This window comes from Helianthus annuus, chromosome 13, assembly GCF_002127325.2.
Source record: "Helianthus annuus cultivar XRQ/B chromosome 13, HanXRQr2.0-SUNRISE, whole genome shotgun sequence".
Classification (NCBI taxonomy): Eukaryota; Viridiplantae; Streptophyta; class Magnoliopsida; order Asterales; family Asteraceae; genus Helianthus; species Helianthus annuus.
In genome coordinates, this window is record NC_035445.2 from 92,567,139 (window position 1) to 92,590,087 (window position 22,949).

At 35.6% G+C, this 22,949-nt stretch overlaps 1 long non-coding RNA gene across 1 annotated transcript; it reads left to right on the forward strand.

The window, feature by feature from the left end:
- The first annotated feature begins 20,365 nt into the window (after positions 1-20,365).
- Positions 20,366-22,295, forward strand: LOC118485687. Its single transcript, XR_004877524.1, has 4 exons — positions 20,366-20,419; positions 20,597-20,692; positions 21,313-22,037; positions 22,162-22,295. It is a non-coding gene; the product is annotated as an uncharacterized LOC118485687 (long non-coding RNA).
- Positions 22,296-22,949: the final 654 nt, after the last annotated feature.

The following is a 22,949-nucleotide window of genomic DNA, read 5'->3' on the forward strand; positions in this document are numbered from 1 at the left end:
ATTGTGATGAGCTCGTGGTTGTGTCGAGTGTATGTAGAGAAGGAATAACTAGTGTTAAATAAAGGTAAGAAAGGTTTCGGGGACGAAACCTCAATTAAGGGTGGTAGACTTGTAACGCCCCAAAATCTGAATGTTAATATTTGTCGGATGTTCCTTTATGACACGTCATGAAATAAATAACTAGGCTATTTAACATAGTTAAGGGTATGGTCAAAAGTATTAAGTAATGAAAGGTAGTGTCATTTATGTTTTAAAGGAAAACCCGAGGGGCTAAAGTGGAAACAAATGAAAGTTGTTTACTATTAAAAGATCAACACACACACACAAACACACATACGTGTGTGTTCGTGAATCTTCAGGAGCTCTCAAGAACTCCAAACCCTAAGCATGAAAGATCATCCAAATTGAAAGGCTAAATGATGCTTAAATCTATAACCGAGCATGGATTAATGATCACCAACATGAGGAGATCATAAGGTATGTTTTAAATTTAAGATTGGTGATCATGGGTGAAGTGGGTTATGCTCTAATCCGTGAGATAATATGAAATTGATTATGTATAAGGGTTAGAAACATCATATAGAACATGGGTTATGTAAGATTTGTGTTAATTGGAAGTTTAGATGCGAAACCCGTTTGTTATGGTGAGGATGATGACTTGAATCACCATTTATGTTTAATTCTTGTTGAAAGAATGATGTATTATGTGGGTATGATGAATTATTGTTAGATAATGGCATAAAAGTTATATGATTCTAGTTGAAATTGATGATCTATGTTATGAACTAGGAAGAGTATGCATAAAATACTTGTACTATAGGCTTAAGTGATGGCATGCACACCAAGTGTTTGATGAAATGCCCAAGTGATATTAGGATATGAGAATTTTATCAAAGGGCTTGACATTTATGAATGAATTGGGGAATGACGAGGTCGGTAGTAAACTAACTTGAATAATGTGCCTTAGAGGAAATTCATAAAGAGAATTCGGGTTGAATGTATGTGATGATCAAGATTATGCATTAGAAGCTTGTACGTTGTGCTTGAACGGGCGATGCTCCCCATGTGTTTTTATTAATCACTTAATTTCAATCAAGAAGTGAATGTGTACTAAATATATAATATATGACCATGCTAGTAAAGGATGATGTTATGAATTACGTTAGGTTGTCTAACTGAACAATGTGGTTGACAATTTATGTCGTATGCGTGTTAGTGAAAGTCAATGTAGATAAGAGCTGGAAAATGTGTATTAATATGAATAAGCATGAGTACTAACATTATTATGGCATGACGACCTGAAAGGATAGGAACCACACTAGCATGGACCAAGCATGAAAGGCTAACGGGTCGAAATGAGGCAAGGAAACGGTTACGAACATGGATGCACGAGGTAAGTGATTTCCGTAATCACTTCTTATTTTGTTTAAGTAATGTAGTGTTAGTAAATTGAGCATGATGATGAATGAAATTTGATATGGTTTTGGTTGTATGAAATCGGTGAAGACATTACCATTTGGCAATATTGACTAATGAATTGTTTGTCAAGTATTATGCATTCACAGGATGATTAGCGAAAGGGATTATGTTGCTATTACTTAGTTAATTAGTGCACGAAGTATTAAAACGGGTCATAGCTTTGATCCGAGCCAGGTATGTGCGATTAGAGTTGTAGTTAAGTCATGGGAGTAGTCAAATGTTTAAGGAAGCCCTTTATAGTAAAGGATGGAACAAAGTTGACAAAAACGCCCTTGAAGGGTAAATTGGGCTAACGATATTAAAAGTAGTTTAGAAACAAGCTAATCGATTGGTGTAATGTTTTGGTCAAGTATGAAAATTGAGAAGTATAGGGTTTTGTATGTCGTAGACCTTTTTATGCACGAATACCCATGACGTGTAACACCCCAAAGATAAAAGACACAATAAATAGTAATATGGTACCTAAATGTGGGATCCTAAAGAATATGTAGCAATAAGGTACCTAAAAGTGGGATTCTAAAGGATACATAGTAATATGGTACCTAAATGTGGGATCCTAAAGAATATGTAGCAATAAGGTACCTAAAAGTGGGATTCTAAAGGATACATAGTAATATGGTACCTAAATGTGGGATCCTAAAGAATATGTAGCAATAAGGTACCTAAAAGTGGGATTCTAAAGGATACATAGTAATATGGTACCTAAATGTGGGATCCTAAAGAATATGTAGCAAAAAGGTACCTAAAAGTGGGATTCTAAAGGATACATAGTAATATGGTACCTAAATGTGGGATCCTAAAGAATATGTAGCAATAAGGTACCTAAAGGTGGGATTCTAAAGTGGGATTCTAAAGGATACATAGTAATATGGTACCTAAATGTGGGATCCTAAAGAATATGTAGCAAAAAGGTACCTAAAAGTGGGATTCTAAAGGATACATAGTAATATGGTACCTAAATGTGGGATCCTAAAGAATATGTAGTACTATGGTACCTAACGTGGGATTCTAAGTTAAGAATTTCCTTAAGTAGATACGTATGAAGGTATGTATGTATGTATGTGTGAATATAAGTGGTATGTATGAATGAAGGTATGTATGTATGTATGTGTGAATATAAGTGGTATGTATGAATGAATGTATGTATGTATGTATGCAGGTGTGTATGTAGGTAGTATGTGTATGTGTATATATATATCCAAGTGAGTATGTACGAATGGGTGCACGTATGTAGGGTTGTGAGAAGGCATGTAATAGGTACGTATGTAGACATGTATGCATGTATGTATGTAGGTATGCACGTATGTAGGAACGTACGTAAGAATGTAGGTACGTAGGTTTGTAAGTAGTTATGTGTGAACGGATGCATATATGTAAGTACGTATGAAAGTATATACGCATGTATTCAATGAAATTGAGTATTGACGATAATAATAGTGTGCCTTGTGAACGAAGTGTAACGCAGGTACAATGAGAAAGTCTCACCACGGATTGTACGATCAGATGGGAAGCTGGGATGTAAAGAGTTAACGGAACAGAAAGTAAACGTGAATAAATCTTGTATGTTTATAATGCGTACTAATGTTATGAATTTTATGTGGTGAGCGCAGGTAGTACGAGTCATGAGGATCATCAAGGAATAGAGATCGAGGATCGAGTCACTAGTGAGATTGTACGGGAACGTTGATGTATATAATGTAGTAAACATAAGCTATGTTTTTACTTAGTAAATAAGTCGATTGATGGATTTATGTGAAAGAGTTATGTTAAAGTTAATTTTTAAACAAGTTAAGGTGTTTATAATGAAAGAAAGTTTATGGCTTGAACTTCCGCTGCGACTTTTAGTCAAATACGTATTAGGGTCTTACAAATAATAATAATAATAATTATAATAATTATTATTAGTATTATAAAAAAATTGAAATTGAATTGTTTTTGTCTAGGTTCTCGCGGTTCTTACGAAATATATGCATTCTCATTTTAACATTCCCCTATTTACATTTATATTTAGATAATATGGGGAAGGTTCATCTGAGAAGAAAATTTTATTGAGAAGAAAAAGAATAAAAGGGTACAATTGTAAAACATTAAATAGTTTTTTTCTCATCTTATTTATTATTATGTTTGACTAATTAATTAGTCATTAAGACTATAATCCTCAACACTAAATATTTTTGCCTACACACGTCAAAAGTTATCCAACACATTTCGAAATTTATCCTACACATATTGAAATTTATCCTACACAACTCGTAATTTATTCTACACGCCTCGTATTTATACTACACTATAAATGAATTTTTATTTTTATTTTTTGTGAAAAATATATATCATAAAAATAAGTTACAAATTTAATATAGTTAGTTATTAAAGATGAAACTACCAATTAATGATATATGTAAGTTTACTAATATACCCTTATAGTTACATTAAGTACAAATATTAAATGAAGTCTAATGAAGCATTCCTATTGGTTGAAATTTCTTCTTTTTTCTTCTTACAAAGAATTTCTTCTTATTTGAACCCTCCACTAGATAATATTAATTAGTAACTTTTCTACATATGATGGTGTTGTACTTTGTGCTTATGGTGTTCTTAAAAAATGAATATTTTACTTTTAACCAAAAACTTTTCATTTTTTGTAATTTAACCTCATAAAAGTTTGATTTTTTACTTTTAACCTAAAAACTTAAAGCTTTTCATTTCTTTTGCAATTTAACCTTATAATTTTTTTTAACTTTAGTCACCCCATACTTTTCTTTTTGCAAAATTTCGTTCTAAATTTTCCGAGTTAACACGGCATAACATGTGTGTGTGGTTCAACATTTTTACTCTTCGTTTTACATTTCGTCCTAAATTTTTTGAGTTCACATGGTGCAACTTGCGTGTGTGGTTCAAAGTTTTTACGTATATTTTTCTCGTTTGACAGGATCGTCACAATGTGTGGATCCTAAATTGACTTAGTTATTATTTTATATGTTTTACGTCTCGGTTTAATTTATTCGCTTTACCACGCCACAACTTTCATGTTGGTGGTCGTTAGTGGTAATGTGGCATTGGTGCTATTTGACACGATTTTACCTCACCAAAAAAAAAACCCCAAAAAACCTAACCCCACCCCCATCCCCCCAAAAACCTAAAAAAAAACTAAACCCCCCTCCCCCACCCCCCAAAAACCTAAAAAAACTAACCCCCCCCCCCTCTCTCAAAAAAAAACCTAAAAAAAAAATCTAAAAAAAACTAAACACTCACCCCCGGTAAAAAAAAAAAATTTTTTTTTGGGGGTGGGTGATGGGGGAGGGGGTGGGGGTTTAGGTTTTTTTTTGGTGGTGGTAGATGTTTAATTTGTTTTTTTTTTTTTTGTGTAGTGGATTTTTTTAGGTTATTGGACACTTGTCACTTTATAAATCTTTCTTACACTTCTTACGATCCTTTGTATTTAATCATATCCCCCTTTCTATAATATTACAATGATCAAAGTAAAAACCTATATACATATATATTGTTATAGAACCTATACAGTGACACAAAAAGAGTTTCAAAATATACTTTTTACTTTTCTAAAACAATTATTTTCTTAAACAATAATATAAACCGGAAACTACAACGTCATAGTTTTCTTGTTTTTTTTAAAGTATCATTAAAAACTTAACAACTAACTAGGGATAACAAAAATATTCGAGCCCGATGGGTACACCCGAAATCCGACACAAATGGGACGGGTATATCCGATACCCGACGGGTATTGGGCCAGGTATGGGATTAGTTTTAAAAAATTTCGCGGGTATAGGTCGGGTATGGGATTAGGTGATACCGAACCCAATTACCCGAAACCACATACCCGTTTACTCGAATGATATACCCTATCATATACCCGATTTTTTAATTTATATTTTTATTTTCCATTAACAGTTGTCTATTGTTGATTTATTTTAGTATGTTCATAATGTAAAAATATAAATTTTCTTTTAGTATATGTATTTGATGATAATATTTATATTTTATATGTTGTAAAGTATATATATGTAAGTGTAGATTGAGGATCCTGTACATTAATCCAAAAGTGTGAGAAGTGTATTATAACATTATATATAACACTATATAACACCATATAAACACCGTATAACAATATGTAACACCATATAACACTATGTAACACTATATAACAAATATAACACTATAGTTTGTCTGATGGCATGTCTATGATAGATGTATAGTGTTATATAGTGTCATATAGTGTTACATATTGTTATACGGTGTTTATATGGTGTTATATATGGTGTTATAATACATTTCTCACACTTCTGGATTAATGTACAAGATCCCTACCCTGTAAGTGTATAAGTATTATAAAGTTACTATTAATTTATTATAAAAGTTATTATGTATGTAATGTACATTTTTAATTTATAATAGTTGTTGTATAAATAAAATTATATAATAATTATAATAGTAAAAGAATGTATTTAGAAATCCCAATGTATATCTTTTAACAAACTAATGGGTATACCCGATACCCGACGGGTAATTACGCGACAAATACCCGACGGGTATTGAGTCGGGTATGGGACACGATTTTATAACTGTGTATAGGTATGAGATTACCAATACCCAACCCATTACCATCCCTACAAGTAACACTATTTTACATGCTACTAACATCTCTATCGACAATTTTCTTGTAGTGCTATATTTTGTTGATCACAGCCTATTTTCTACCACACACATATATATTTATATACAGAAAAAATGTATCATACAAAATGCTTTAACGTACGAGCGTACACTATTACAAGTTCGCACGTTATAACCCCTGAAAGGAAATCTCGCATGTTATAAAAAACCAAAGATCGCATGTTATAAAAAAAGTTTGCATGTTAAAAGAAATTCGCATGTTAAAAAAAATAAAAAGCGCATGTTAAAAAAACAAAATTGCATGTTCAAAAATAAATCACATGTTGATACTGCATCTCGTACGCAGTGTACGTTAAGACAATTTGTACAATAACCGCCCTATATATATCATCTAATGAGTAAAAGATATCGAAAGTTTTACCGAAAATGATTTCCGAACATTCATAAAAGTTATATAAGAAAACGGAGTGAAAGTATTTTGAGTAGTTGAGTTGCATAAAAAACAAAAGAAAAAGCTTCTAGAAAAAGGCGAGAATACAATCTAGACACATTTACCTCATTCATGGATTAGAAATCAATCGCTTACGGTTTATGACTTTAAACTAGTAAAATTACTCGCACGGCGTGTGAAAATAGTAGTTTGTAACAAATATTAGAAGTTTTACCTAACATACTTTTCGAAATTTCTTACACGTTGATATAAGAAAGAAGTTATGTAATTTCTTACACTTTTATATAAGAAAGAAGTTATGAAATCAATTTTGAGTTTAGAAAATCAAAAGAAAAAGAGAAAAATGTCCGGATAGCCTTTGTGGTTTGTCTATTTTTCACCTTTAGTCCTTAACTTTCTAAAATAACAGCTATAGTCTCTAACTTTTGTAATTTCGTTCTTAGATAGTCTCTGGCGTGGATGAAAGTTAGTTTTTTGTGTTAGGTGAGTGTGAAATGACAAAATTGCCCTTTATTTAAATAAAAGAACAAAATAAACATTAAAAGATATCTTAAAATAAGTGGGACCCACATTTAAAAAAAACAGAAAAACATAGCAGAGTCTCGTCCTTCTTCAACCAATTACACCATCGTACAGTTTCGTTTCTGTCACGGCCCTAGCCCCGGTTTGACCTGGTCCAGAGCCGCGGGACAGGAACCCCGTGGTATTTAATTTAAGTGACAGCGGAAGTCTTTAATACAAGATCTTTTAATACTAAAAATGCCCGTTTACTTTATTACATATTTTAGGGATAAACCCTGTAATTTACAATAAAGTGAATTCACTGGGAAATCTTTATTTTACAAAACATGTTTCTTTATTTATTTATATTGAGCCACTTCCTTAAGCTTGTAGTGCTTCACGGCACTTTTTCCTGGATCACAACAGATCACCTGAAACATGTTTGAAAAAGGTTTTGTCAGCGGGGAAATACTGAGTGAATCATTCATTTTGTCTAAAACGATATTATTGTTATAATTTACAGTATTAAGAGCGATTACAATGTTTCTACATGTCAACCATATACCCACGGTATTTGTCACTCGACCACCCATTGGCTATCTCGTTGTCCAATGGTGTCTGTGACTATGGTCATATCACCCCTTGGCTATCCCGTTGTCCAATGGTGATGGATTAACAAGTAATGTATACAAAACCCCACATACCGGCTGTAATGAAGACTACAAAGACTTAATCCCTGTAATTATAATTTTGAAAATAAACATGATTTTGAAAGCAAGTTTGGTAAAAAGAGAATGACTCACATTGCAGATTTATGCGGGCGGAGTTTAATCTACTGATTAGCTTGTTTAACCTAATTTAAATAACAATGCACACAAACTGGGTTAGTAACTAATACAGCATTTACGACAATTCACGAGATTAAACCCTCACAATGAATGACAAAGTGCAATACTTAAACATCCATCGAATTAACGACGAATGACAAAGTATAAACTCAATTTGAGCGGCACTTAAACATTCGTTGGGTAGTTTCAATCGATCGGACGTTGAATCGTAATAGCGATCGAGTTATTACCCTGTTATCGCGGAAGCGTTTTGTGATTTGTGTGTGTTTGAAGTATTCGGACTATAACTCAGTGCACGAATTGAGTTTTTACGTCGTTTCAACTCCAGAAATCAAGTCCCAAAGCCCTCTATTTATACTGAAAATTTGACCCCCCTCGCGTGACGCGAGGGGTCTACGTGGGGGCGTCGCGTGACGCGAGGGGTCACCCTACTCCATAGGGTAGCCACGTCCCTAACTGTCTTGGTTGAGTTGATGAAATTGATAAATTCGTTTTCTACAGCGAGTTATATGGATAATCGTAAGCTAGGGTTTACCCCCCTTGAGTTTTAGGGGCCCTGATCCTGATTCTGATTGTTCTGAAAATTTTAGGGTTTATGCAGGATTACTTGGGTTTCTCAATTAGGGTTTCCTTATTGGACAATTAACATAATAAGTAATTATTTTAGTGAGAGTTGTTACATCCTCCCCACCTTAATAAAAATCTCGTCCTCGAGATTTATTAGAGTAGATGAGGATATTTTCGCTTCATTTCTGATTCCAGCTCCCAAGTGTATTCTGGTCCTCTTTTTGAATCCCACTTGACTTTGACTAATACTAGTCGTTTGTGCTTAAGAAACTTGATCTTTCTATCTTCTATTTGCAGTGGATTCTCCACAAATTTCAACTTTTCATTTACCTCGATATCTTGAAGAGGTACTACCAGGGATTCGTCCGATAGACATTTCTTGAGGTTGGATACATGAAATACGTCATGTACTCCAGCTAATTCTTCTGGTAGTTGTAAACGATAAGCAACTGGTCCTATTTGTTGAATTACTGGAAATGGTCCTACGTACCTTGGACTCAGTTTTCCTTTCTTACCGAATCATACTACTCCTTTCCGGGGAGAAACTTTCAAAAGTATCTTGTCTCCGACTTGAAACTCTAGCGGCTTGCGGCGATTGTCTGCATAGCTTTTCTGACGATCTCGAGCTGTTTTCAATCTTTCCTTGATTTGAGTTATCTTGTCAGTGGTTTCTTGCACAATTTCAGGACCTGATAATTGACTTTCTCCTATTTCTGCCCAACAAACTGGAGTTCTACATTTACGTCCATACAGTGCTTCGAATGGGGCAGCTTCAATGCTTGAATGATAACTATTGTTATAGTAGAATTCAATTAAGGGTAGGTGGTTATCCCAGTTACCACCAAAATCAATTACACATGCTCTGAGCATGTCTTCCAGGGTTTGTATCGTCCTTTCACTTTGTCTGTCTGTTTGAGGATGATATGCAGTACTTATATTTAGTCGGGTTCCCATTGCTTCCTGAAAACTAGTCCAGAAATGGGAAGTGAAACGACTATCCCTATCTGATACAATGGAGAGCAGAACTCCATGTAAGGATACTACTTCGTCTACGTACAACTTGGCTAACCTTTCCATGCTAAAGGTTTCTTTCATGGGTAGAAAATGAGCTGATTTGGTTAATCGATCTACAATTACCCAAATTGCATCATTACCTTTTCTGGTTTTGGGTAACTTAGTAACAAAATCCATTGTTATGAGTTCCCATTTCCATACAGGCATTTCTAACTGTTGTAGTAGTCCCGAAGGTTTCTGATGTTCTGCTTTTACTTGCGAACAAGTAAGACATTTAGATACATATTCAACTATATCCTTTTTCATTCCTATCCACCAAAAATTGTTTCTTAAATCTTGGTACATCTTATTGTTTCCTGGATGCATGGTATACCTAGATTTATGAGCTTCTTCTAGAATATTATTTCTTAAATCTCCCTGCTTAGGTACCCAAATTCCTTTTTTGTGGAATCTCCAAATTCCATCATTTCCTTGCTCTAACTCTTTTATTCGTCCTTTCATTCCTTCAGCATCGTCTTCGATTGCTGTTTCTTGAATTTTCTTTAATTGTTCCATTAAATCAATTTGCAGATTTAATCTAAGAGCACGGACTTGCTTTTGCTTTTCATGATACTTACGACTTAGAGCATCAGCTACTACATTTGCTTTCCCTTCATGATATTGAATATCATAGTCGTAGTCACTTAGGATTTCCATCCATCTTCTTTGCCTCATGTTTAATCCTTTTTGCCCAAATATGTACCTTAAACTTTTATGATCTGTATAAACAGTAAACTTACTTCCATACAGATAATGTCTCCAAATCTTAAGGGCAAAAATTATAGCTCCTAATTCTAAGTCATGAGTCGTATAATTTTCCTCGTGCTTCTTCAATTGCCTGGAGGCATACGCAATTACTTTCTTGCGTTGCATCAACACACATCCAAATCCTAATTTTGAAGCATCACAATATACTTCAAAATCTTCAGTTCCTTCTGGCAAGGCTAAAATTGGAGCATTTGTCAACCTTTGTTTTAATATCTTAAAAGCTTCTTCTTGTCTAGGTCCTTATTCAAACTTAACTGCTTTACAGGTTAGCTTAGTCAAGGGTACAACTATCTTAGAAAAACCCTTAATAAATCGTCTATAGTATCCAGCTAAACCTAGAAAGCTTCTAATTTCCATAGCTGTTTGCGGAACCTTCCATTTGGTAATTGCTTCTATTTTAGAAGGATCTACGTGAATACCTTTGTGATTTACCATATGTCCTAAGAATTGCACTTCTTGCAGCCAGAATTCACACTTCGAGAATTTGGCGTAAAGCTTTTCCTTCCTTAACAAAGTTAAGAGTGCATGCAGGTGCTCACAATGTTCTTCCTGACTTCTGGAATAAATAAGTATATCGTCAATGAAGACAATCACGAATTTATCCAAGTATGGTTTACAAATCCGATTCATCATGTCCATGAATGCTGCAGGAGCATTTGTTAGTCCGAAGGGCATGACTGTAAACTCATAATGACCATACCTAGTTCTGAAAGCAGTTTTAGGTATGTCGTCTTCTTGTACTTTCAACTGATGATATCCGGAGCGTAAGTCTATCTTAGAAAAATACCTAGCTCCCTGAAGTTGATCAAAAAGATCGTCAATCCTAGGTAATGGGTATCGATTCTTAATTGTAACTTTATTCAGTTCCCTATAATCGATACACATTCTCATCTATCCATCTTTCTTTTTCACAAACAACACTGGTGCTCCCCCAGGGGATGAACTAGGTTGTATAAATCCTTTGCTTAGTAATTCATCTAACTGCTTTTTCAGTTCTAGCATTTCAGTGGGTGCTAGCCGGTAAGGTGTTTTGGCTATTGGTGTAGTTCCAGGAATTAGATGAATCCTAAACTCTACTTCTCTATCAGGTGGTAACCCGGGTAATTCTTCTGGAAAGACATCTGGGTATTCTGATACTATTGGTATATCCTTAAGTTCCTTACTTTTTGTGTTAATGATTACTAAAATCATATACACTACTTCTTGTTTTCTTGAGTAACTAGCCAACTTTATTACTGAAATTAATTTCAGTGGCTTTCGACATTTATCTCCTGTGATTGAAATTACTTCTCCTGTAGGTGTCTGGATTTCTACGGAATTTTTATCACAGAAAATTATAGAATGGTTGGCTACTAACCAATCCATTCCTAATACCACATCGAACCCGGCTAACTTCATAGGTAACAGGTTTGCAGAAAACTTATGGCCTAAGAGTTCTATTTTTCCTTCTTGCAATACCTTATCTATGTTAACAGAATTTCCATCTGCCGTTTCGACTGTAAAAATCTGCCTAAGATTGGTCAATGATAAATTAAGAGCTTGGCAGAATGAGGTATTAATAAAACTTTGGTTTGCACCAGAGTCGAATAATACTTTTGCAAACACGTCGTGTACTAGGAACGTACCAGCTATCACATCGGGAATGAGTTCTGCTTCTTGAGTGGTCAGCTGGAATGCTCTGGCATTCTTTTTAGTAGTTCCGTCGGTTGTCTTAGCTTTGTTGTCTGCTGGTTTGACCAGTTTGGGACATTCGGTTCTGAAATGTCAGGTTTCTCTACAGTTATAGCAGATCCTGGTCTTTTTCCTACAATCTTCCTCACGATGTCCTATAGCTTTGCAAAAGTTACAGGTTTCATTACATTTTCCAAAATGTTTCTTTCTGCAATTCCTGCAGAAAGGCGGAGTAGAAGATTGCCCGATTCCCCTCTTCTTAAACTGGTTGTTATTATTACCCATACGAAATCCTTGGGTAATTTTCTGAGCCAAATCCTTCTTCCGGTTTTCTTCTCTTGTACGTACCAGTTCGTCAGTTAGGGTGTTAGCTAATTCTACTGCATCGTCCATAGTGCGAGGTCTCGCAGCTTTAACGATATTACGGATTTCGCCAATCAATCCCCAAATATAACGGGAAAGAAGCACCGGTTCTGGCGAAGCCAGGGTTGGTACCACTCTCGCATATTCGAAGAATGTCGAAGTATATCCTCGACAGTCTACACCCACCATACAATGGCTCAGGAACTTATTTACCATTTGTTCCTTTTCATACTCGGGACAAAATTTTCTTTCCATTAGCTGCTTAAATTCTTCCCAATTCATGGCATAGGCCATATTTCTTCCTTTGGCTTGAAGTACCGTATTCCGCCATTCTAGCGCCCCTTCTTTAAAAAGATGCGAAGCATACATAACCTTGTCTTCTTCAGCACATTTACTTATCATAATTACTGCTTCGGTTTTTTCTAACCAACGCAGTGTCGCAGTCGCCCCTTCATTGCCTGCAAATTCAGCTGGTTTACAAGCAAGAAATACTTTGAAAGTGCAACCAGGCGTTGCAGCTTTCATTTTCTTAGGGAGTGGGGTCTGCCGTGGATCATTGTTATGATTATCATGATTGCCGCCTCCATTTACGCTATTATCGAAATTATGTTCCTGAGTACGTTTACTAGGAATGATTTGTTGAGGTTCAGCAGGTTTCTGGGCAGCAGCCAGAATTGTTGGAATAACATTGGCTATCCCTTGAGCAACGATATTCTCGATATCTTGTCTAGTCATAAATTGATTTTTCCTGATTTTGCTCAGATTGATTCACTTGATTAACTGGTTCATTACCAGCGTTTTCCATCTGGTAATTATTATAGATATAATTTATTAGTGTCAAATAATCGATAATTAAACATAATAAAATAATTGCACATAATCACACAACTTTTACAACACATGTATAGCCAAAATTGTCGATTTCTCGACTTCCATTTTTTATAGATTATATTAGGCATCCGTACACACTGTTTATCTTACAACGTTTTATTCCTGAGCTATTTTACAGAGTTATATTTTTGTTACTACTGTTATTATACAAACATAGCCTCCCATCCCCACTATTCTTTTGTCAACTGGTATTTTAGTAGCGACGTTCTCTCTCGTCGTATTTCCAGGAGATTTGTTCTCCCATTTCCCGGATCCTATTCCCTGTACCTATCAGCTCCTCGCCAAAATGGCGGAGTTCGGCTAGGTTCTTATTACTCATCGGTGGGTTTGGTATATGTTCTGGGTCGAACTGAGGGAAAAAGTCATAAGGATTATTAAGAAGGTTTTGAAACTCCCAGTCGTTAGTCCACCACTCATCCATTTCTCCTAAAGGTCGGGTGTGGATTAGAGGGTTTGGAATAGCTGGTTCCAAATTGATTGGAAGTTGGGTTTCAGCAGGATAAGGGTAGAGATTGTTGATATAGGTCTAATGACATCACAGCTTGCCAGTAGATGATCTAATTCCTCCTGGAATGTAAATTCTTCAGTTTGCTTGGAACTTTCTCCGATTTCTATTCTCGTTTGCCTAGAAGTTTCCCTGATTTCTATCCCTGCTGGCCTAGAACTCTCTCCGGTCTCGATCCATTTTCCTTTATCCATAGGATTTTCTATTTTGGGAATTTTCCTAGTTGCTGGTTTCCTCCTGCGTACTTTCCTCCATCCTACATATCTTCTTCTTTTCTTAGGCTTTGCTTTCTCCGGAGGTGTAGCTTGAAATTCCATAGGTTCCTCCAAATCAGCAATGTAACCAGTGAAGTCGTTGGAAACTTCTATTGGTACAGGATAGAGATAGACATTCTGAAGGGCTTCAGATAACTCATTCATGCTGATTAGCATATATGCAAAATGCACAAAAATGCTAAGTTAAAATTTTTATAACAAAATTTCACAAATAAATATTTAAGTATTATTGCATACCGTATGATCAATTTAATACAAAGGACAACTGAAATTTGAAACACACTAGGGTTTATCGTAATTTATTTATTTACGGAATAACTTTTCTTTAGAGCTTCTGGCTTGTAGGTAATATAGGTGCTAATACTGATTCAGGGTCCTGATAGTTTTAAAGGTTGGTATTTACTGCTATCGTTGCTAACATATAAAGATCTGCCCATTTTTCATCTAATTTGTCTTCCCAAGGTGGATTATTGCCTATTTCCTAGGTTTCCAGATTAAACCTCACTTTCTTTGGTTGTGATTTCTTTCCTTTCTCCTGACTTTTTCTAATAATCAAACTTCTTCTATTGAGAGAAAGTGGCTTTTCAAACTGGGCTTTACGGACAAATATTCCTTCATCCATGTCTGCTGGGTATTTTGAGGAAGTTCCTTTTTCTTTAGGTGAAGTATCTAATTCATGATAGATAGCCGAAAGTCTTTGCTTACCCATACTGTAACTAACAAATAGTCAGTTAATAAAACACATAATCACAGAATGGCAATCAGTAAAATTAAGTATTTTGCTGAATACTTAATTAGCTTAAAATCAGTGGCTCTGATACAACCTTTTCCTGTCACGGCCCTAGCCCCGGTTTGACCTGGTCCAGAGCCGCGGGACAGGAACCCCGTGGTATTTAATTTAAGTGACATCGGAAGTCTTTAATACAGGATCTTTTAATACTAAAAATGCTCGTTTACTTTATTACATATTTTAGGGATAAACCCTGTAATTTACAATAAAGTGAATTCACTGGGAAATCTTTATTTTACAAAACATGTTTCTTTATTTATTTATATTGAGCCACTTCCTTAAGTTTGTAGTGCTTCACGGCACTTTTTCCTGGATCACAACAAATCACCTGAAACATGTTTGAAAAAGGTTTTGTCAGCGGGGAAATACTGAGTGAATCTTCATTTTGTCTAAAACGGTATTATTGTTATAATTTACAGTATTAAGAGTGATTACAATGTTTCTATATGTCAACCATATACCCACGGTATTTGTCACTCGACCACCCATTGGCTATCTCGTTGTCCAATGGTGTCTGTGACTATGGTCATATCACCCCTTGGCTATCTCGTTGTCCAATGGTGATGGATTAACAAGTAATGTATACAAAACCCCACATATCGGCTGTAATGAAGACTACAAAGACTTAATCCCTGTAATTATAATTTTGAAAATAAACATGATTTTGAAAGCAAGTTTGGTAAAAAGAGAATGACTCACATTGCAGATTTATGCGGGCGGAGTTTAATCTACTGATTAGCTTGTTTAACCTAATTTAAATAACAATGCACACGAACTGGGTTAGTAACTAATACAACATTTACGACAATTCACGAGATTAAACCCTCACAATGAATGACAAAGTGCAATACTTAAACATCCATCGAATTAACGACGAATGACAAAGTATAAACTCAATTTGAGCGGCACTTAAACATTCGTTGGATAGTTTCAATCGATCGGACGTTGAATCGTAATAGCGATCGAGTTATTACCATGTTATCGCGGCAACGTTTCGTGATTTGTGTGTGTTTGAAGTATTCAGATTATAACTCAGTGCACGAATTGAGTTTTTACGTCGTTTCAACTCCAGAAATCAAGTATCAAAGCCCTCTATTTATACTGAAAATTTGACCCCCCTCGCGTGACGCGAGGGGTCTACGTGGGGGCGTCGCGTGACGCGAGGGGTCACCCTACTCCATAGGGTAGCCACGTCCCTAACTAGCTTGGCTGAGTTGATGAAATTGATAAATTCGTTTTCTACAGCGAGTTATATGGATAATCGTAAGCTAGGGTTTACCCCCCTTGAGTTTTAGGGGCCCTGATCCTGATTCTGATTGTTCTGAAAATTTTAGGGTTTATGCAGGATTACTTGGGTTTCTCAATTAGGGTTTCCTTATTGGACAATTAACATAATAAGTAATTATTTTAGTGAGAGTTGTTACAGTTTCCACCACCGCACCTCCCCCATCTCCGATCACTCCGCCGCTACACCTCCACCATCTCTGATCACTTCGCCGCCACCTGCAAGTCCTATTATTTCAAATGCAAATGTCATATATAACATTAAAATCCATCATCCAATTCATCTATTAATCAATAAAGCGCAAATCTTTTGATTCTGCAAAACCTAAAAAATCAATCTGGTGATCCACTAATCAAGTAATCAGCTTTGTCACAAATATGATGAAATCTTCTACACCCATTAGTCAACTGAACGAACCATTGAAGTACAAATCTTGATTACCAAAAGTCAAAATCAATGAAATTAAACAAAAGCAGAAACCAAATTGATTATACAAATGCAGATAGTATTCAAACATGTGCAAGTGAAACTGAATGAAGAAAGCAAGATGGCGATAACAATGGTGGAAATTGACAATCGAGTGAGAGATCTGAAGCAGTATTTACCGCCTCCGGAGTTGCAGCAGGTGCAGAGTGAACAAATCTGGAAACCGTTGAGTTTCCAGCAAACGTCGTTGAACTGAAAAGTCATGAGGTTCCGTTTTCCGGGCTCTATTAACGACACCTTTGTTTCATCCGCCTGAAAAGTAGAAATCAGAAGTTAGAAATCACCGAGAACAACGTGGTTTTCTTCACCGTCGTCGTCTCCGTTTCCGATAATTAGGCTTTTACAAGCTCCGGTAACTACTTTGATTGAATATTTATGGGAGAGAAAGTGGTGGTGATAGTGAGTGGTGATGGCTGCTGGTGGTGGTAATTGATGACAATGGTGGTGGTGGTTTGATTGTGGTGGTGGTGTATAGTTTATGCAGACAAAGAAAGAGGAAGAGAGAAAGGGCAGAGGAGGTGGGTGTGGGGTAGGAAAAAGGTGGGCCCCACTTTTTTTGTAAATATTATAATTGGTTTATTTTAATATTTTCTTTATTAGTTTTATATTAGCAAGAGCATTTATGTCATTTGACACCCATTTAACACAAAAAAACAAATCCCCATTTACGTTAGAGACTATCAGAGAACTATAGCTGAAATTTTAAAAAAAGTTAGAGACTAAAGATGAAAATGAAGAAAACCACATGGACTATTCAGACATTTTTCTCAAACAAAAAACTTCTAGAAAAAGTCGAGAGAAACTATGCACATTTATCTCATGGAGCTTTTATTCAATTAGTAAATTTAATATTCCAACAATATCATTAGAAATCAATAGCTTGTAGTTGAAGGGTCACGCTTCCTTGATCCCAAATCTTTCTATTTCTCAATTTGTCCCTCTCATTTGCATTAATTTCCTGCATGATATTCAGCAATATTATTCAATGAATCTCCTAAAACACATAATATGAATGCTACATTAGATGCATATTATAGCATGCTTAAAATGTTTCTCTTTATCTTCTAAAAAGTAATATGAACTCCCTTTTAAAATATATATAAACCAATTCTACAAGAAGAATGAAAGCACTTAAGTATAGAGAAAAAAAATAGGGATGGAAGGTTCACTTATCATGACAATATCAAGTCTCAACCATGAGCAATTGTCTGCTCACTTTGTCCAAACTGCAAAGTATACACTCATTTTGCCATAGACAGTTTTTCCTCACTCCAAAAAATTTAAATGATGTTTGAATAACTATTATATATATATATATATATAAATATATATATATATGTATATATATAACAAGACAAATTCTTATAATAATTGTGGAGTGTTTTATAAAAGAAATAATGGATTTTAATAACCCCAACTATTAACCCTTGGAAGACCACGGTCTCAACTTAAAAAAACCAGTGGTGGTCCCACCTTTTCACATATGGTAAACCAATGGACATTTGCTATTAGAAAAAAAAAATTGACAAAAAGAAATTAAGGTTCTGTTAGTAAAGGTTCATTGGTTTCCAATATGTAAAAAAGTGGGACCACCACTGGTTATTTTTTAAGTTGAGACCGTTGCTGACCAATGAATAATAGTTCGGATATAAAATCCATTATTTCTTTATAAAAATGGGTGAAAGACTAGTAGTGGAACACGAGTGTGGTCATTGATTCCTAGATTTGGTTGTCAATTCTATTGAAAGAATAAACTAAGGGGGTTCCAGGTGAGGATTGACGGTCTTCTAGGCAGCGATGCAGAGACGATGAACTAAGAGGGGGGGGGGGGTACCCTTTGTATACAAAATTGAAAATCATAGACGATAAAGTGAGTGATGAGATTGTTGGCTGCCAGAGAAGAAAATGGCATATTTAACAAACAAATTTAACTAGATTTGGAAAAAAATGACGAAAATGGTTAAAGATTTGGAACGTCAGGACATGATATGTTAACAAATGGTTTTTGAGCTTAACTAGTTGCTATGCTCGAACCTTAGGAACGAAGCCTTTTCAAACCAACCCCCCCCCCCCTCCCCCGTGTTCCTAAAGAAATAAGTGACTCTATTATGGATTTAAGATAAACATTGTATAGGCCCAAATATGTAGTATTCACCCCAATTATCTTAACATTGATCTTAATTAAAGCTGACTTAATAACATCAATACCCTCTTTCGTCATGATTGGATATGAATATATATTGAACCTACAAAAAGGAAAAATTAAAAAAGAAGTTATAACACATGTAGATAGATAGATATATAGTCAACATTTATAGGGATACAATACGAAGAGATGGAATTGAAGACGACGAAGAATGAAAAGAAACATGCTTTAACACTTTCTTCTAATAAGTGCTATTACAATGAATAAAGCAAAGAGTAGGTAGTGTTTGGTATGAAGGAATGGGAGGTGTAATGGAATGGATGATTACGAGGGAATGAAGAAAAAGATGTTTGGTTGGTCAATGGAATGGAATCACCCATTCCAAAAGGCATTCCATTCCCTCAAAATCATTCCTTCCACCCCTCATGTTTTTTTTTCCATTCCATTCCCTCTTGCACCATTCATCAACAACACCAAAACCCACCACCTTCGCCACAACCCACCACCACCACCACCCACCACCGCCGCAATCGCCGCCACCCGCCACCACCTCACCCCGACAGCCACCGTCGCCGCCGCCACCCACTCGCCAACGTTATCAGCACAACCGCGACCAACCGCCAACGCCACTCGTTGTCGCCGTCCACCAACATCGTCAACGCCACCACCACAGCCACCGCCACCACTAACCGCCGACACCGCTCACCGCCACCTCTACTGCCACCTACCACCAACGGCCACCTTGCCGCCACCACCACTCGTCGTCACCGCTGCACCGCCACTCGCCGCCGCCCCCACCACCCATCGCCGTCGCCGACACCCACCACCGCCACCTATAACCACCCACAATCACTACCACCGACCACCACCACCACCACTCATCGCTGATTTTGTTACTTCGTTTTTCTTGCCTACCGAACAATATACGATAATAATTCATTCAATTCACACATGGTAACCAAACAAGACATGGAATGGTAATGATCCATTGCATTCCCTCGTCCATTCCATTACCTCGTTCATTCCATTCCTTCGTCCATTCCATTACCCCATACCAAACAGATAGTTCAAAGTTATAAAAAGATGGTCCCATGTGAAATTAGAAATACAAGACTAGATGATATACGACTTCTTTAGAGAAAGGAAAGGTAATATCATATATATATATATATGAAATGAGAACCATAATAAATGATCCAATCTATCTATTATACTAAAGCAAAATAAAGGTTGACTATTTGACTATGATGTGACAACTCTCTTTGGCCAGATAATTGTGAAAAATGGGCGCCATTCTCTCATCTATCTCTCATCCTTCCTTCCTACGCTCACTTTTTTGAAACCGCCTCTTCAATTTGGAAACCTAATAAATTCTCTCAATCAATTAGTTGAAATCATTCTCCAATTTGCCAAATTGATTTCTCTTCACATTCACACAGCTTCTCAAAACATCACACATTCAATTTTACAAACCCTAAATCTCATCTACGGCTTCATCTCTAGCAGCGATTGTTCCAGGCCCTAGAAATCCCTAAATCTCAAGCATTCAAACTCTTATCTTTGTATGTTTTCTTTTATTTTTATGATGTAATTTGATAACGTTTGATTTTTTAGCTTTAATCAATGTTTAATATGTTAATCATTGATATTGATATAGATATAGAGTTGTCGAATCGGTTTTGATTTTGTCGCTCAATCGAACAAGGTAATATTTCTGAAAGAGATTCGATTTTCAAATGGGTTATGTGTCTAATTTTCAAGGGTTAAACGAGAATTGAGTCAGTTTGAAACCCTAGATCGATTTTCAAATCAGTTTTGAGTCGGCAAGTAACTGCCAACAAGTTTGATTTGAAGTTCTGGTTATTAATTGGGCGTTTGGTAGGTTCAATCGAATATTATGATTATGAAGACGAAAACAAAGAAGATTATGAAGGGGAAGGAGTCAAGAAGTTGATTTCGTCAGAGAAAATGTAACAAGGTAACTCACCGGATTCCTCTCTGTCGTTTCATTTCTACAATTAATTCTTCAATCGGTACATCTTTCAACATAATCCATCATATATTCTACTTATTAGTATAGTTTATTCCATTAATCTCATGTATTCTATATGTTTTTCTTTGTAATAATCAAAAGCCCTAAAACTTTCGGGAGAAAGTGTTCTTTGTTTCGAAATTTATATATCGTTTTCCTAAATTGATTTAGGTATTTTGTTTATTCTATTCATGTTTTTTGTTTTCGGTGTGTTATCAGTTGATGATTTCGTGGATTATGTATGTCTCAATTATCATTCGAAACAATTATCCCATCAGTCGTTTCAAGTAATCGTTATAGTTGTTATACATTATAGTGATGTATGATATGGTAGAGTTTTAATTGAGTAATTTATGATTTGTTTGCATCTATATACTTTAATATATATATATATATATAGATCAAGTATTTTTATAAGAAATCTAATTACAAACAGTGGGGATTGAGAATTTGATTACTGGTTGAATGTAGACAAGGTGTTTGATGAAATGTCTGAGTGAATGTCTGATGTTTGTTTGCTTGTGTTTAGTTTTGTTTGATTGTGTGTTATGGTTTTTTGTTTACAGAAAATGGAGAAGCTTTTATTGAATGCAGACCGGTTGTCGAAAAAGTCGATGATTGATGCGCTTAAACCATAGCAACTTTTTGCATTTGATTTCTTCAATATGTTATATAACTCCTGACTTTTTTAGACTAACAACTTTAGCTGAGTTTAGACTAACTTAAATTATGAAAAACTATGATGCAGAATATTGATCCTGCTAAAAGACCGGGTGCAGGACCTGGTGGTTATGAGTCACTAAAGAATCATCGTTCTTTTAAGGAGTTGATTGGCATGATATAAAGTCAAAGCTATACTTGTATTGGAGAAGCTATTTCTAAAGGCCAAAGAAGTAATTCTACCTTGATACATTATACATGTTATCATCCAACTTTCTACAGGCTCCCAATGCAGCTCCGCATGTCCTGCGGACACGAATGCAACTCCGAAATAACCGGGCCTGCGTGAGGAGTTTTTGCACCATTTAAAGGCAGTTTTTTTTTTTTTGCTGTGAAATGCACTTTTGTATAAAAAATGTGAAATTTTGACCTTTTAATGCACTTTTCACTTTTGTATAAAAAACAGCCGCTACAGATTTTACTAAATATCGGCGATTTCGCCGATATTGTCACTGGCCGAGATAATGCTGATATTACAAAACGATTTTTTGGGCTACCACCGATAACCGAGATATCGACGCTATAGCACCGCTACAACGCCGAGATTAACTGCATAGCCACTACTATGGATGTATGTCCTTTATCCCTTTTTTTCATTCATATTATTATTATTATTATTATTATTATTATTATTATTATTTATGTTTCTTAAATTCTTTTGATTTTTATTTATTTAGAATGCTAATGTATAACAGCATACAAATTGTTTGTGGACAACTGTGGACAACTGGGATGTAGAAGGATCTTTTAAGCCATTGAATTTATGAATCCAACAAGGCAACCTTTTGTTCGATCCACTATTTGAAGGCATTTTGGGTATTTTTTTTCCAACAAGGCAAGTTGTCACATATACTTATGTTTATTGGATCAAGCTTTATGTGGTTTTAGTTGACTGAATGTGTGCATCAACGCAAGCTTTTCACTAGATCCATAATTTAAGGTAATGTGGGAGAACGATAGTGATGATGATGTTTGACCATGCAGGGCATCGGCTTTAGTCTCTTTCTCTATTGCTTTCGCCGGAAGAAATCACGACTATTCCAGCGATGGTTTTTAGTGTGGATCAGAGCTGATGTATGATGGCAATGTGGCTAAGTCCTAGCGGTGGCAGTGGTTTCAAACATAATGTTCCGGCAACAGAGGTGTGTACCTGGTCGCCGTTCTCGAATAGGTTGTCGCTGAGGTAAGTTTGGTCGTTGTTTTTTCTGAAGATGGGTTTGCTGTTTTGCTTTAGGGTTTTCTCAAATTATGTATTTGCCTATGATTCATTTACATGTACTTTTCAATCAAACGAAAGAAAAGAAAATAAATTGTTCATTAACTGTTATGATCATTTATACGCGCTTTTATTTTTATTTGTGTTTTTTTTTTCTTTTCGCAAATCCGATCGACTAACATTCATTTTCTTATCAAAAGTAGGAATCGAGTAGCATCGCAGGTTCATCTCCAATGATTAATCGATTTATGATAAGTAATATGTAGC